A 13,069-nucleotide genomic window follows, 5' to 3' on the forward strand; every position below is an offset into this window, starting at 1 on the left:
ATATGGTAGCAATAACCAAATCTGGACCGATCTGTGCCATATTGCAGAAGTATTTCAAGGGACTTTACTTAACTCACTGTCCCAAATTTCGGCGACATTGGACAACTAATGCGCCTTTTATGGGCCCAAAACCTTAAATCGAGGGATCGGTCTATATGGCAGCTATATCCAAACCTGATCAAGGCAAAATTGATGAAGAATGACGAAAGGCCTAACAAAACTCACTATCCCAAATTTCAGCGAAATCGGATAACAAATGTGGCGTTTATGGCCCTAAGACCCTCAATCGGAGGACCGGTCTATATGGCAGCTATATCCAAATCTGGATCGATCTGGGCCAAATTGACGAAGGATGATGTCGTAGGGCCTAACACAACTCTCTGTCCCAAATTTCAGCGAAATCGGATAATAAATGTGGCTTTTATAGCCCTAAGACCCTAAATCGGAGGATCGGTCTATATGGTAGCAATAACCAAATCTGGACCGATCTGGGCCAAATTAGCGAAGGATGTTGAAGGGCCTAACACAACTCACTATCCCAAATTTCAGCGACATCGGATAATAAATCTGGCTTTTATAGTCCTAAGACCCTCAGGCTGGCTTTTATAGCCCTAAGACCCTAGGATTTCGAAAAGCCTAACAAAAATCACTATCCCAAATTTCAGCGAAATCGGATAACAAATGTGGCGTTTATGGCCCTAAGACCCTCAATCGGAGGATCGGTCTATATGGCAGCTATATCCAAATCTGGACTGATCTAGGCCAACACAACTCACTGTCCCTAACACAACTCACTGTCCCAAATTTCAGCAAAATCGGATAATAAACGTGGCTTTTATTGGCCTAAGACCCTAAATCCTCGGATCGGTCTACATGGAGGCTGTATCAAGATGTAGTCCGATATAGCTCATCTTCGAACTTAACCTGCTTATGGACAAAAAAAAGAATCTTTGCAAAGTTTCAGACTGTAACGTGATTTCAACAGACAGACGGTCGGACATGTCTAGATCGTCTCGGATTTTTACGCTGATCAAGAATATATATACTTTATAGGGTCGGAAAGGGATTTTTCGATGTGTTGCAAACGAAATGACAAAATGACTATACCCCCATCCTTCGGTGGTGGGTATAAAAATCTGGATAGTCGTAGTGTATGTGGAGTTTGATGGCAGTTAGTAGGCTGCATCGAAAAGGTCGATAAGCTTAAGGCGGCTGGACCATGAAGTTTCGGAGCTGGTCGCAAGGAAGTGTGTGTGACGATGACGGGTGAAGCGATGGGACGACGGATGGATGAGCAGTTAGTAGGCTGCATCGAAATTGTCGGTGAGCTGAAGATGGCTGGACAGTGAAGTCTTGGAGCTGGTCGAGTGGTCAGACTTGTGCTGAAGTCACTTTGGGTTATGCCAACTAATTTCTGAACGCTTTTTCTGAATGACGTGTTGCTACAGGATGGTGCTTGTACATCTTATTAGGTGACCAGTGCGGAACTGTCTGGAGTTCAACTGGTAGTATTTGGACTACGTGGTTCGACCACCACGTGATACCACGGGAGTCTGGAGGCCCCATTTAGGAGCACCGTGGTGGATGTGGTTGAACATAAGAAATCACAGGAAGGGCATTTGGATGCCCGGAGTGGAGTTGCATGTACTCAACTGGGTGCCGTGACGCATCGTTTTCACCAGGGGTTAAGAGCCCTACAGGATTAAGCCATCGTGATAGGTGCCTGCATAAAACACCATTTGGACCCCCATCCTATGGCAGAGGATAAAAAATAATCACCACTTCTAAATTACTATAATATTTCGATATTTTCGATAGTTTCAATAATAAATCTCGATAATATCGATACTATCGTTAATTTCCCATCACCTATATTTCAAATGAAGTCACCAGAGAAATCATTGTACAATATGTTAGCCTAATCGGATGAAAATTGCGCCCTCTATAGGTGCAATGTTTCTTAAAGGATACATTCAGTGTCGGATTACTTCGGAAGTCACGAGAGAAATCATTGTACAAATTGTTAACCTAATCGGATGAAAATTACGCCCTCTATAGGTGCAATGTTTCTTAAAGGGTACATTCTGTGTCGGATTACTTTGCAAGGAAAAAAAAACTTCTGTCAAAAAATAAAATATCGATAGTATCTATAGTGCCATAGATATTTTGCCAGCTCTAGCTATGTGCTTTTTTGAGGGAGTTTGGCCGTCCTTAAGACATTGAACCCAAAATTTGGCTGTTAATTTTTACACTACTCTCCATTAAGGCGATCGTACTCTACCACTTAAACCCTTTTATTTGAGACCCAGATTGGCATAAACAGGGTATGTCCTTTTGAGAAGGTTTGGTGACCAATTTTTCAGGGCCCAAAATTTGGATATGAAATTCGTGTACTACTGTCCGTTAAGTGGTTTTGAGGTCAAAGCCCTCTGACACTTAAATTCATGTTTTAATATTGGTCTCATAGGGTTTTACAGCCCTCACAATTGAGTGGTACCTTGTCATGATCGGGAGTTTTAGAAGTTTGAATGACCACCCCCAGACACTTGACGCCAAATTTCTATGTCAAATTCGTTATACCTTCCATTTGACACACCTTATTATGCATTCTTGATCGTTTGACATTCTGAGTCGTTTTAGCCATGTCCGTCCGTCTGTCGAAACCACGATATCGGTCGAACGCGTAAGGCTAACCTCTTTAAATTTTGCACAGATACTTACCACAATATTTATGTGGGTGGTTGGGGATTATAAACGGGCCATATTAGTTCAGCTCCCATATAAACTGATCTCCCGATTTGACTTCTTAAGCCACTGGAAGCCACTTAACTGATTTCCCGATATGACATCGTATTCAGTTATGATTTCTAACAACTGTACCAAGTAAAGTCCAAATCGGTTTATAACCTGACATAGCTCCCATATAAACCGACCGGCCGATTTGATTTCTTGAGCCCTTACAAGCCGCAATTTTTGTCCGATTTGGTTGACATTTTGCATGTGGTGTTCCGTTACAACTTCCAACCACTGTGCCAAGCACTGTTCGAATCGGTCAATTACCATAACTATAACTCCCATATTAACCGGCCTCTCGATTGTCCTTGTTCGGTTCCTAGAAACTTTAATTTTTGTTGGTTTGGCAGAAACCAGATCTCGGATCTGGGTGCACCGATTTAAGCTAAATCTTGTATGCCGCCTTATGGTATGGTAGAAATACAAAATTGATGTAAAACTTTGGGGTCAAATAACCTGGAGGGACGCCCCACCCAAAAACCCATCCAAGCGGACATGTTTGCCGATTGAGACAATATGGGTATCATACAAAAAGTATTTAAGAGTAGATAGTGCAACTTGATATACAAATTTGACATCAAGTGCCGTGGGGCCGCCCCACCCCAAAAAAATCCCAAAAAATACCTATTTGCCGATTGGGGCAATATGGGTATCAAATGAAAGGTAATTAGAAATAGAGTACGAATACAAGAATTTAGTTCAAGGTGTCTGCGAGACCTCCCAAATCCCAAAACCACTCAAAACGAGCATATATGACTAATATCAAAAAATGGGTATCAAATAAAAGGTCTTAGGGAGTAGACTATGAATCTGGTATACAATCTTAGCATAAAGAGTCTGGGGATCGGTCGATCGGGACAATATGGGACTTAAAGGGAAGGTCTACAACAGTAGAGTACGAATCTGATCCCTGGACCCTACTACTTTTCATAATTTTCAAAAATTCCAGATCTCGAAGATGGGTGATCTTGGAAATGGGTGCACTGATTGAGGCAAAACCTTTTATGCCACCTTGTGATAACCCAGAATCACAAAATTAGTATAAAACTTTGGGATCAAATAACCTGGGGTAGTCCCCACTCAAAAAACCCATCCAAATGAACGGTATTTGAAAGTAGAGTACAAATCTGATATATAAATGTGTTTCTAGGTGTCTGAGGAGTCTCCCCACCCCTAAAACCCCCCGCAGGACGTATTTACCGATTGGAACAATATGGGTATCAAATGAGGTATATACATGTATTGGTATATGAGCATTAATTAAAGGTATCTGGAAGTAAAGCACAACTCTCACATAAAATAATTGGTTCAAGGGTTTCTTTGATGGCCTACTCTCATGATATCAGCCCGCTACTCTCATGATATCTGATTTTGGGGTGTTTTCGGGGGTGAGGTAGTCCCCCAGGCACTTGGCCCTGAAAAAATATCTGCATCGTGCTCTTCTTTCAAAAACCATTTATTTAAACCTCATATTGCCATTGGTTTAGGGAAGTTTACACGATGAGGCGTCCCCAAACACATGGCCCAAAATAGGTTATCAAATTCGTTTTCTAATCTTAAATACCTTAAATTTGAGCCACATATTGGCATGGTCGAAAAATTTTTACGCTTTGCGGGGTGTTTTGGGGAAGGGGTGATTCCCTTAATACATGGTCCTTAATTTGGATATCAAATTCGTATTCTACTCCCAAATACCTTTAATTGAGCCCCATTTTGCGATGGTCATTAAAAAATTGCTGCTTGTGGGATATTTTGGGAAAGGGGTTGACCCCCAGAAAATTGGTCCCGAAAATGGGTATCGATTCTTGCTCTACCCCCCAATACCTTCCATTTAATCTACACATTGACATGGTCGGTAAATATGACTGATTTAGGGGTGTTTTAGGGATTGGGGTGGTCCCCCAAACACTAAGCCTGGAAAATATATCAGCGTGCTCTATTCTCATATCCCATTGGCCTCAAAATTGGATATCAAATTCGTTTTCTAATCTCATTTAAACTCCTTATTGCAAAAGTCAGCAAATATGTCCGGTCCTAAAAACTATAAATATTTAATTTCACTCTCTTTACGACCCAAATTGTCTTGGTGAGCAAAAACTTCCTATTTGGGGGTTGTTATGGTGGTGGGACGTCCCCTAGACAGTTGGTCCCTAATGTTGATATCAGATACGTGGTCTACTGCCAAATACCTTTAATTTGAGCCCCATATTTCCATAGTCGGCAAACGTGACCAGCTTGGGGGGTGTTTTGGGGGATGGGCGGCCACACAGTGAGTTGGCCTTGAAAATATATATCGGATTCGTGTTCCACTCTAAAAACCCTCTTATTTGAGCCTCATATTGCAAAAGTCTGCAAATACTTACTATTTGGTTGGTATTGTGGGGGTGGGGTGGACCCATAGACACTTTTCCCAAATATTGATATCAGATTCGTGCTTTACTCCCAAAAATCTTTCATTTAAGCCCCATATGGCTATGGTCGTAAATTTGTCCCCTTTGGAGATGTTTTTGGGGAGAGGCGGCCCCCCAAACACTTGGTCCCATATTTGGATATCGGGATTCTAATTCTACACTCAAATACCTTTTATTTAAACCCCATATTTCCATGGTCTGTAAATAAGTCCTGTTTGGGGGGTGTTTTGGGAAGGGGGTCCACCCCCCAGAAACGTGGTCCCACATTTGGATATCAGATTCGTATTCTACTTGCAAATACCTTTCATTTGAGTCCCATATTGCCATGATAGGTAAATATGTCCGATTTAGGGGTGTTTTGGGGCTTGGGGTGGTCCCCCTAGCACTTGATTCGACAAATGGATATCAGATACGTTTTCTCATCTTAAATACCTTTCATTTGAATCCCATATTGTCGTGACTGCTCTAAATATATGTTTGGTAGGTTTTAAGGTGGGGCGGACCCCCTAGGTACCCCATCCGAAATTAGGATACCAAATTTTTATTTTTAGGCTACTATATGAGAACACACAAAATTTCGCTTAAATCACACCACCCATCTCCGAGATCTGGCGTTTCTGAAAATTAGGATAAGGGGGAGGATCAGCCCCCCCCCCCCTTCAGATATCAAAAAATGTAGTACCCTATTTTCACCACGGGATCATTATGCACCATCTGTGAAAATTTCAAGAAAATCGATTCAGCCGTTTCTGAGTCTATAAGGAACACACAAACAAACAAACCTATAAACAAACACAAATTGATTTTATACCCTAAACCATAAGATGGGGGGTATACTAATTTCGTCATTCTGATTGTAACTACTCGAAATATTCGTCTGAGACCCCATAAAGTATATATATTCTTGATCGTCGTGAAATTTTATGTCGATCTAGCCATGTCCGTCCGTCTGTCCGTCCGTCCGTCCGTCTGTCTGTCGAAAGCACGCTAACTTCCGAAGGAGTAAAGCTAGCCGCTTAAATTTTGCACAAATACTTCTTATTAGTGTAGGTCGGTTGGTATTGTAAATGGGCCATATCGGTCCATGTTTTGATATAGCTGCCATATAAACCGATCTTGGGTCTTGACTTCTTGAGCCTCTAGAGTGCGCAATTCTTATCCGATTGGAATGAAATTTTGCACGACGTGTTTTGTTCTAATATCCAACAACTGTGCCAAGTATGGTTCAAATCAGTCCATAATCTGATATAGCTGTCATATACACCGATCTGGGGTTTTGACTTCTTGAGCCTCTAGAGTGCGCAATTCTTATCCGATTGAAATGAAATTTTGCACGACGTGTTTTGTTATAATATCCAATAACTGTGACAAGTATGGTTCAAATCGGTCCATAACCTTATATAGCTGTCATATAAACCGATCTTGGGTCTTGACTTCTTGAGCCTCTAGAGGGCGCAATTCTTATCCAATTTGAATGAATTTTGGCACGTAGTATTTTGTTATGATATCTAACAACTGTGCCAAATATGGTTTAAATCGGTTCATAACCTGATATAGCTGCCATATAAACCGATCTGGGATCTTGACTTCTTGAGCCTCTAGAGGTCGCAATTATTATCCGATTTGCCTGAAATTTTGTACGACGGATTCTCTCATGACCATTAACATACGTGTTTATTATGGTCTGATTCGGTATATAGCCCGATACAGCTCCCATATAAATCTATCTCTATTTTACTTCTTGAGCCCACAAATGGCGCAATTCTTATTCGAATTGGCTGACATTTTACACAGGTCTCCAACATATAATTTAATTGTGGTCCAAACCGGACCATATCTTGATATCGCTCTAATAGCAGAGCAAATGTTTTCTTATATCCTTTTTTTGCCTAAGAAGAGATGCCGGGAAAAGAACTCGACAAATGCGATCTATGGTGGAGGGTATATAAGATTCGGCCCGGCCGAACTTAGCACGCTTTTACTTGTTATATATAAAATACCCTTAACAAATTGATTAGTTTAAAAAAGGAATTTTAGAGTGTAGCGAAGCGCTCCGACCCGATAAGCTTTAAATTTTGCACAAATACTTCCTATTTACCGCTCAGTTGGGATTGTAAATGTGTCATATCGGTCCATGTTTTGACATAGCTGCCATATAAACCAATCTTGGATCTTGATTTCTTGAGCCTTTAGAAGACGGTGCAATTCTTATCAGATTTTGCATAAATTTTCCATGAGATGTTTTGTTTTGACTTTCTACCACTGTGACAAAAGATGGTTCAAAACGATCCGAAACCGGCTATAGCTGCCATATAAACCGATCTCGGATCTTGATTTCTTAAGCCTCTAGGGGGCGCAATTCTTATCCGATTTTGTGGAAACTTTGCATGACGTGTTCTTTTTATATTATTCCAATATTGTGTCAAGTATAGCCCAAATCGGTTTATAACCTAATATAACTGCCATATAAAGCGATCTTCAGCTTTGAATTCTTGAACCTATATACGGCGCTATTACCAACCGATCTGACTGAAATTTTGCACGTACTGTATTTCTATGACTGCCGTTCCAAATACAATGCAAATTGGTCCATAACCTGGTATATAGGATCTATACAATACTATACAGCTCTGCAAATTTAAGCGTGGTATATTTTTATGACTTTCAATAGTCATTAAAAGCATGGTCCATAACTTGATGTATGTCCTTTAAATTTGAAAAAGTCATTCAAAGAACGTGTCAAATGTGATCCATGGTGTAGGATATCTAAGATTCGGCCCGCCGAACTTAACGCGCATTTACTTAGTTTTTACTATTTGTAAGAATGTATATTTCGAATGTAAGCTATGCTAATTAAGTAGACGACTTTCAAATTATCACCTCATTAATACCAATGTGTATTCTGACATTGAGAAAAAACCTTCGAAATCTGTTACAGTGTAACAGTGATTGATTTTGACAACTGCACCATTTTTTTAATCTCTAAGCACACACTAAACAGCATTTATGATAGTATGATAGTCAGTTGGAGATAATGTTGAAAACAAACTTTAAAGCACACTTCATCAATTTGAATTCTTTCATGTCATGTCATTTTAATCAATGCATTGCACTTGTTAATGTCATAAATAGTTTTGAGTGATAGTCTTTGATTTGCAGTATTCTTGTTTTATTGAGGGCAATAGCTGTAAGCTATTGGATTTTCTTTATCAAATAACAAGTGGGGTAAGGTAAATGTCGGGCGATGCCGAGTATACAATACCTGCCTGTAATATGGTGATACCATTATATGGACTAACTAAATTGCCCATAAAAATTCCATTAAGGAACAGGGATAAACTTCTTTCATAGCAAAGAGTGCAGTCCGATAAAAGTTTAAGTTCAATGATAAGGGGCCTGCTTTTTATGAAGATTCCGAACGACGGGCCGCATAGCGACACCACTTGGTAGAGAAGTTTTAACATGGCAGGATGCCTTACCAATGTAGCCAGCATTAGTAAGGGGATAACCACCGATGAAAAATCTTCTGATGTTCACGGCGGGGTTTGGGCCCAGGCGTTCCGCGTCATAGGTGGACATGCTAATCTCTGCGCCACGGTGGCATCCATTACTCGTTTTCCCTAATTCTGGACCGGTTTTGATGCACTCCGGTAGAGGTGTTCAGATGGGTAATCAAATTATCGATATCTAATTTCAAGAAAAACACGTAAGAATTCGTAATAAATCTTTAGGTGCATTTCGAACGAGGCATAAAAAGACATACATGCGAGCAATATCTAAACCAAGATTTATAAAGTTCACTAAATGAGTGCTATATCTCAAAGTTTGTGAGGTTCGTTTAATTTTTTAACCACATTATTACAATGTTACTCAAAACCCAGCAAACATATACATAAGAGAGCAATACCTAAATTTGAACAATTTCTATTTAATTCAACAATCACCTCAAGATTCTTGCGTGGGAAATTTTGTAAACATAGGTTGACAAGCGATAAGATTATTCCAATGTCCAATGAGGCCAAACCTGTCGAATTTACATATGGAAGCTATATCTAACTCTGAACCTATTTCGAAATCCATAAATCCTGTGGTAATTGAAGAGTAAATCATTGCGCTATAGAATGAAAATTGGGCGATGCAATACATATATAGGAGCTATTGGGTTGCCCAAAAAGTAATTGCGGATTGTTTAAAAGAAAGTAAATGCATTTTTAATAAAACTTAGAATGAACTTTAATCAAATATACTTTTTTATACTTTTTTTCTAAAACAAGCTAAAAGTAACAGCTGAGAAATGACAGAATTAAGAATGCAATTACAGAGTCACAAGCTGTGAAAAAATTTGTCAACGCCGACTATATGAAAAATCCGCAATTACTTTTTGGGCAACCCAATATAAAATCTGTACCGATTTCTTCCGACTTCAATAGGTTTGGTCTCTTGAATATGATCGAATATAAACTTCGAACTGTACTTTGTTCAGAAATTTACATGGCCAGATAGCTAATTGAATCAGAAAATGATTTCGCATCTTGACTTCTTGAGTTGCCGGAGGACGCAATTATTATACGATGTAGCTGAAATTTTGTACGAAGAGTTGTGGTTTGACCATCAACAACTTTACCAAGTATGGTTCAAAACTGATATAGCTCATCTTGAATCCGATACTGGATCTTGACTTATTGAGCTTCTGGAGGGCGCAATTATTATCCGATTTGGACGAAAACTCGCATGTCTTGGTTTGACCTTCAACAACTGGACCAAGTATGGTCCAAATCGGTTCATAACCTGATATAGCTCCCATATAAACCGATCTCGGATCTTGGCTGCTTCACCCGCTAGAGGACGCAATAATTATGCCATTTGGCTAAAAATTTGCATGAGGTGTTTTGGTTTGACTATCAACAACTGTACCAAGTATGGTCTAAATCTGTTGATAACATGATATAACTCCCATATAAACCAATCCTGGATATTGACTTCTCGAGCCGCTAGTGGGTGCAATTATTATCCGATTTGTCTGAAATTCAGCATGAAGTGTTTTGTTCAAACTTCCAACAATTGTTTCATGTATGTTTCAAATCGGTTCATTACCCTAGATAGCCCTCACATAAACCGATCTCGGATCTTAATTTCTTGAGCCTCTAGAGGGCTCAGTTCTTATTCCATATAGCTAAAGTTTTGAATGAGATGTTTTGATTAGAATTAAAATCACCTCTAGATGGCGCAGTTCTTATCTGATTTGCCTCACATTTTTAATGAGGTATATTTTTATGGTATAATTTTTAATATTCACCAAAAGTACAGTCCCTATGCTCCATAACCCGATATTCGAAAATGTCATTCAAAATAAGTAAGAGCGTGCTAAGTTCGGTCGGGCCGAATCTTATATACCCTCCATCATGTATCGCATTTATCGAGTTCTTTGCGCGATATCTCTTTTAAGGCAAACAAAGAATAATGAATAAGAACTGTTATGCTATTCGAGTTATATCAAATTATATGGCAGATATGGCATGACCGAACTAAACGCGCTTTTACCTGTTACTTGTGACTCTTTACTCGGCAAGATTGCCGTGTAAGGTCAAAAGCTGACCATTTCATATCCGATCTCACCGAAATTTGAAAAAGTAAGTTTTATTAAACCGCCGATATTAACCCATTAACGACGAATAGTTAGAAAAATACCCAAGAATAGGACTGTCTTAGAAAAATTCTAGCTCGAGTTGGGAAAAGGGTAACCTAATGAAATTTGGATTGGCGTAAAATAGACGAATGAAACTTGTTAACAAAAATGTTCCCCTTTATATAAAGTCATGTTTTGGGGAAAAATTATAATATTTTTTTCTTAAAATTCTTAGGAGTGAGATTTCTGGAAACCGTGTTAGAGTCTTTATGGCGATAAGCCCACCACTTTTGAAGGCGGTCATTAAAATCCGCCTTTCTTCATTAAATGGTCATAATGGTCGGTGCACCCATCTTCGAGATCTGGCGTTTTTGAAAATGGGGGTAAGTTTGACAGCTTCCTGCATCTTCGGATATGAAATAATGTAATACCCTACTTTCACCGGGGGCACAAACTCTACCATCTATGATAATTTTATGAAAATCGGTTCAGGTCTGTTTGAGTCTGTACGGAACAGACAAACGAACTAGCAAACAAAGTGCAACAATTTTATTTTAATTTATTGGGTTGCCCAAAAAGTAATTGCGGATTTTTTAAAAGAAAGTAAATGCATTTTTAATAACATGAACTAATAAGAATGAACTAAATATACTTTTCTTTACTCTTTTTTCTAAAGCAAGCTAAAAGTAACAGCTGATAACTGACAGAAGAAATAATGCAATTACAGAGTCACAAGCTGTGAAAAAATTTGTCAACGCCGACTATATGAAAAATCCGCAATTACTTTTTGGGCAACCCATAATAGAAGTAACAACTTTAAAAAAATTTCCTCGAATTCGCCTTTGAAATCGACAAATATACCGGGGACATATTTGGCGCTAGACCCGCTCACACAGTCCTGCACATGGATCCACGGTCCTCTTTTCCTGCCGAAAGCCAAACTGGGATGGGAATGTACCCTTGTCGTAGCCCCGAAATCTGGTCACCATTGTCCTCCCCATTACTTTCGCAAGCACGGGTAGGAGACTGATGCACCGATTGCTCCTAAATCGATCACGCGAATTCGAAAGGACTACAACACGGGTATATTTCCACGTACGAGTAAGAATCGACTCAACATGATCTGATATAGTCTTCCAAATACTACTTCACATCTGTCCAGTTATAGCATCCAGATACTAGGCAGATACTGTCCACTTTTTTAACCATCATGGAAGAATGTTTGTGATCATCCTGTTTAGGAATGAACATTCTATTAAGACTAGCCGACTCGTTCCGAGAACTCAATACATTGTCCCTTATTCTAAAATCACTCAAGCCGCCCTGGCTAGTACCCTATTGCCTTTATTTGTTAGGTAAGGTATATCGCATGCACACGCGATATACCTTACCTTCGGCATGTTTAATCCAAGCGTCCAAGCGAATGCTAGGTAATTTACACATAGTTTGAGCGGATTGTTACTTGCTAGAGATAGCAATGTATTCATATACTTTAGATAGGACTACAAGTCGGCACTAAACCTATAATAGATGCTAGCCAAGAACATCTTTCATACTGCCCTTCTGTACAAATGTAGGCTCTTTACTGGATATAGCTAACCTTTGTTCAGTCGATGTCGCTGTAGTCTACAATCATCGCAAATATCCATTGGCAGTAAAGGCTCTCACCTGTGATGCTGCAATTCCTCATCCCGTGGTCAAAACCCTTACACAGGTGACATGAGAAAACCGCGTCCAACATTCGAGCCGCCCTCTTCGACAAGCTTGTCAGCACCCTCATACTTTCATGGAACACTGCCAAAACGAACGGAATAACGGATAACCTCAACACTTACGAAGTTCTTTAAGTTTATCTCATACAACTCCGTCATGAACTCATCAGTAGCTTTGACGGATTGTGATTGCTTTTCCAAGATTGTCAAATTTAGGACAAGTCGAATAACATGAGAGGATTTTATATTTCAATTATTAATTGAATCATAAACCATATGAAGAACATGATTGTTGTTGTTGTAAAATCATAGTGGCTTAGGAATAAAAGGATTTTTTTTTTGTAATTTTTTTTTTAATTTTTTCAGTTTTTTCTTAATTTTTTTAAAAGCGAACCTCCTATGCCTCGTGAACCCCCATGAGGATACCTAAAACCTATCAGAACTTTATGTCACTAAAATGAGGGGTATCAACAAGAAGAGTACGAATTTGACATTCAAATTCGAGCGTCTGAGGGTCCACCCTCAAA

General features: G+C 39.4%; 1 protein-coding gene across 2 annotated transcripts in view; it reads right to left on the bottom strand.

Moving 5' to 3' along the window:
- The window catches only part of LOC106082135 (putative transporter svop-1), a 37,738-nt gene that overhangs the window by 23,785 nt on the left and 884 nt on the right, over positions 1–13,069 (bottom strand). The window lies entirely within an intron of this gene.

The sequence above is a fragment of the Stomoxys calcitrans genome, chromosome 2, assembly GCF_963082655.1.
Source record: "Stomoxys calcitrans chromosome 2, idStoCalc2.1, whole genome shotgun sequence".
Lineage (NCBI taxonomy): Eukaryota > Metazoa > Arthropoda > Insecta > Diptera > Muscidae > Stomoxys > Stomoxys calcitrans.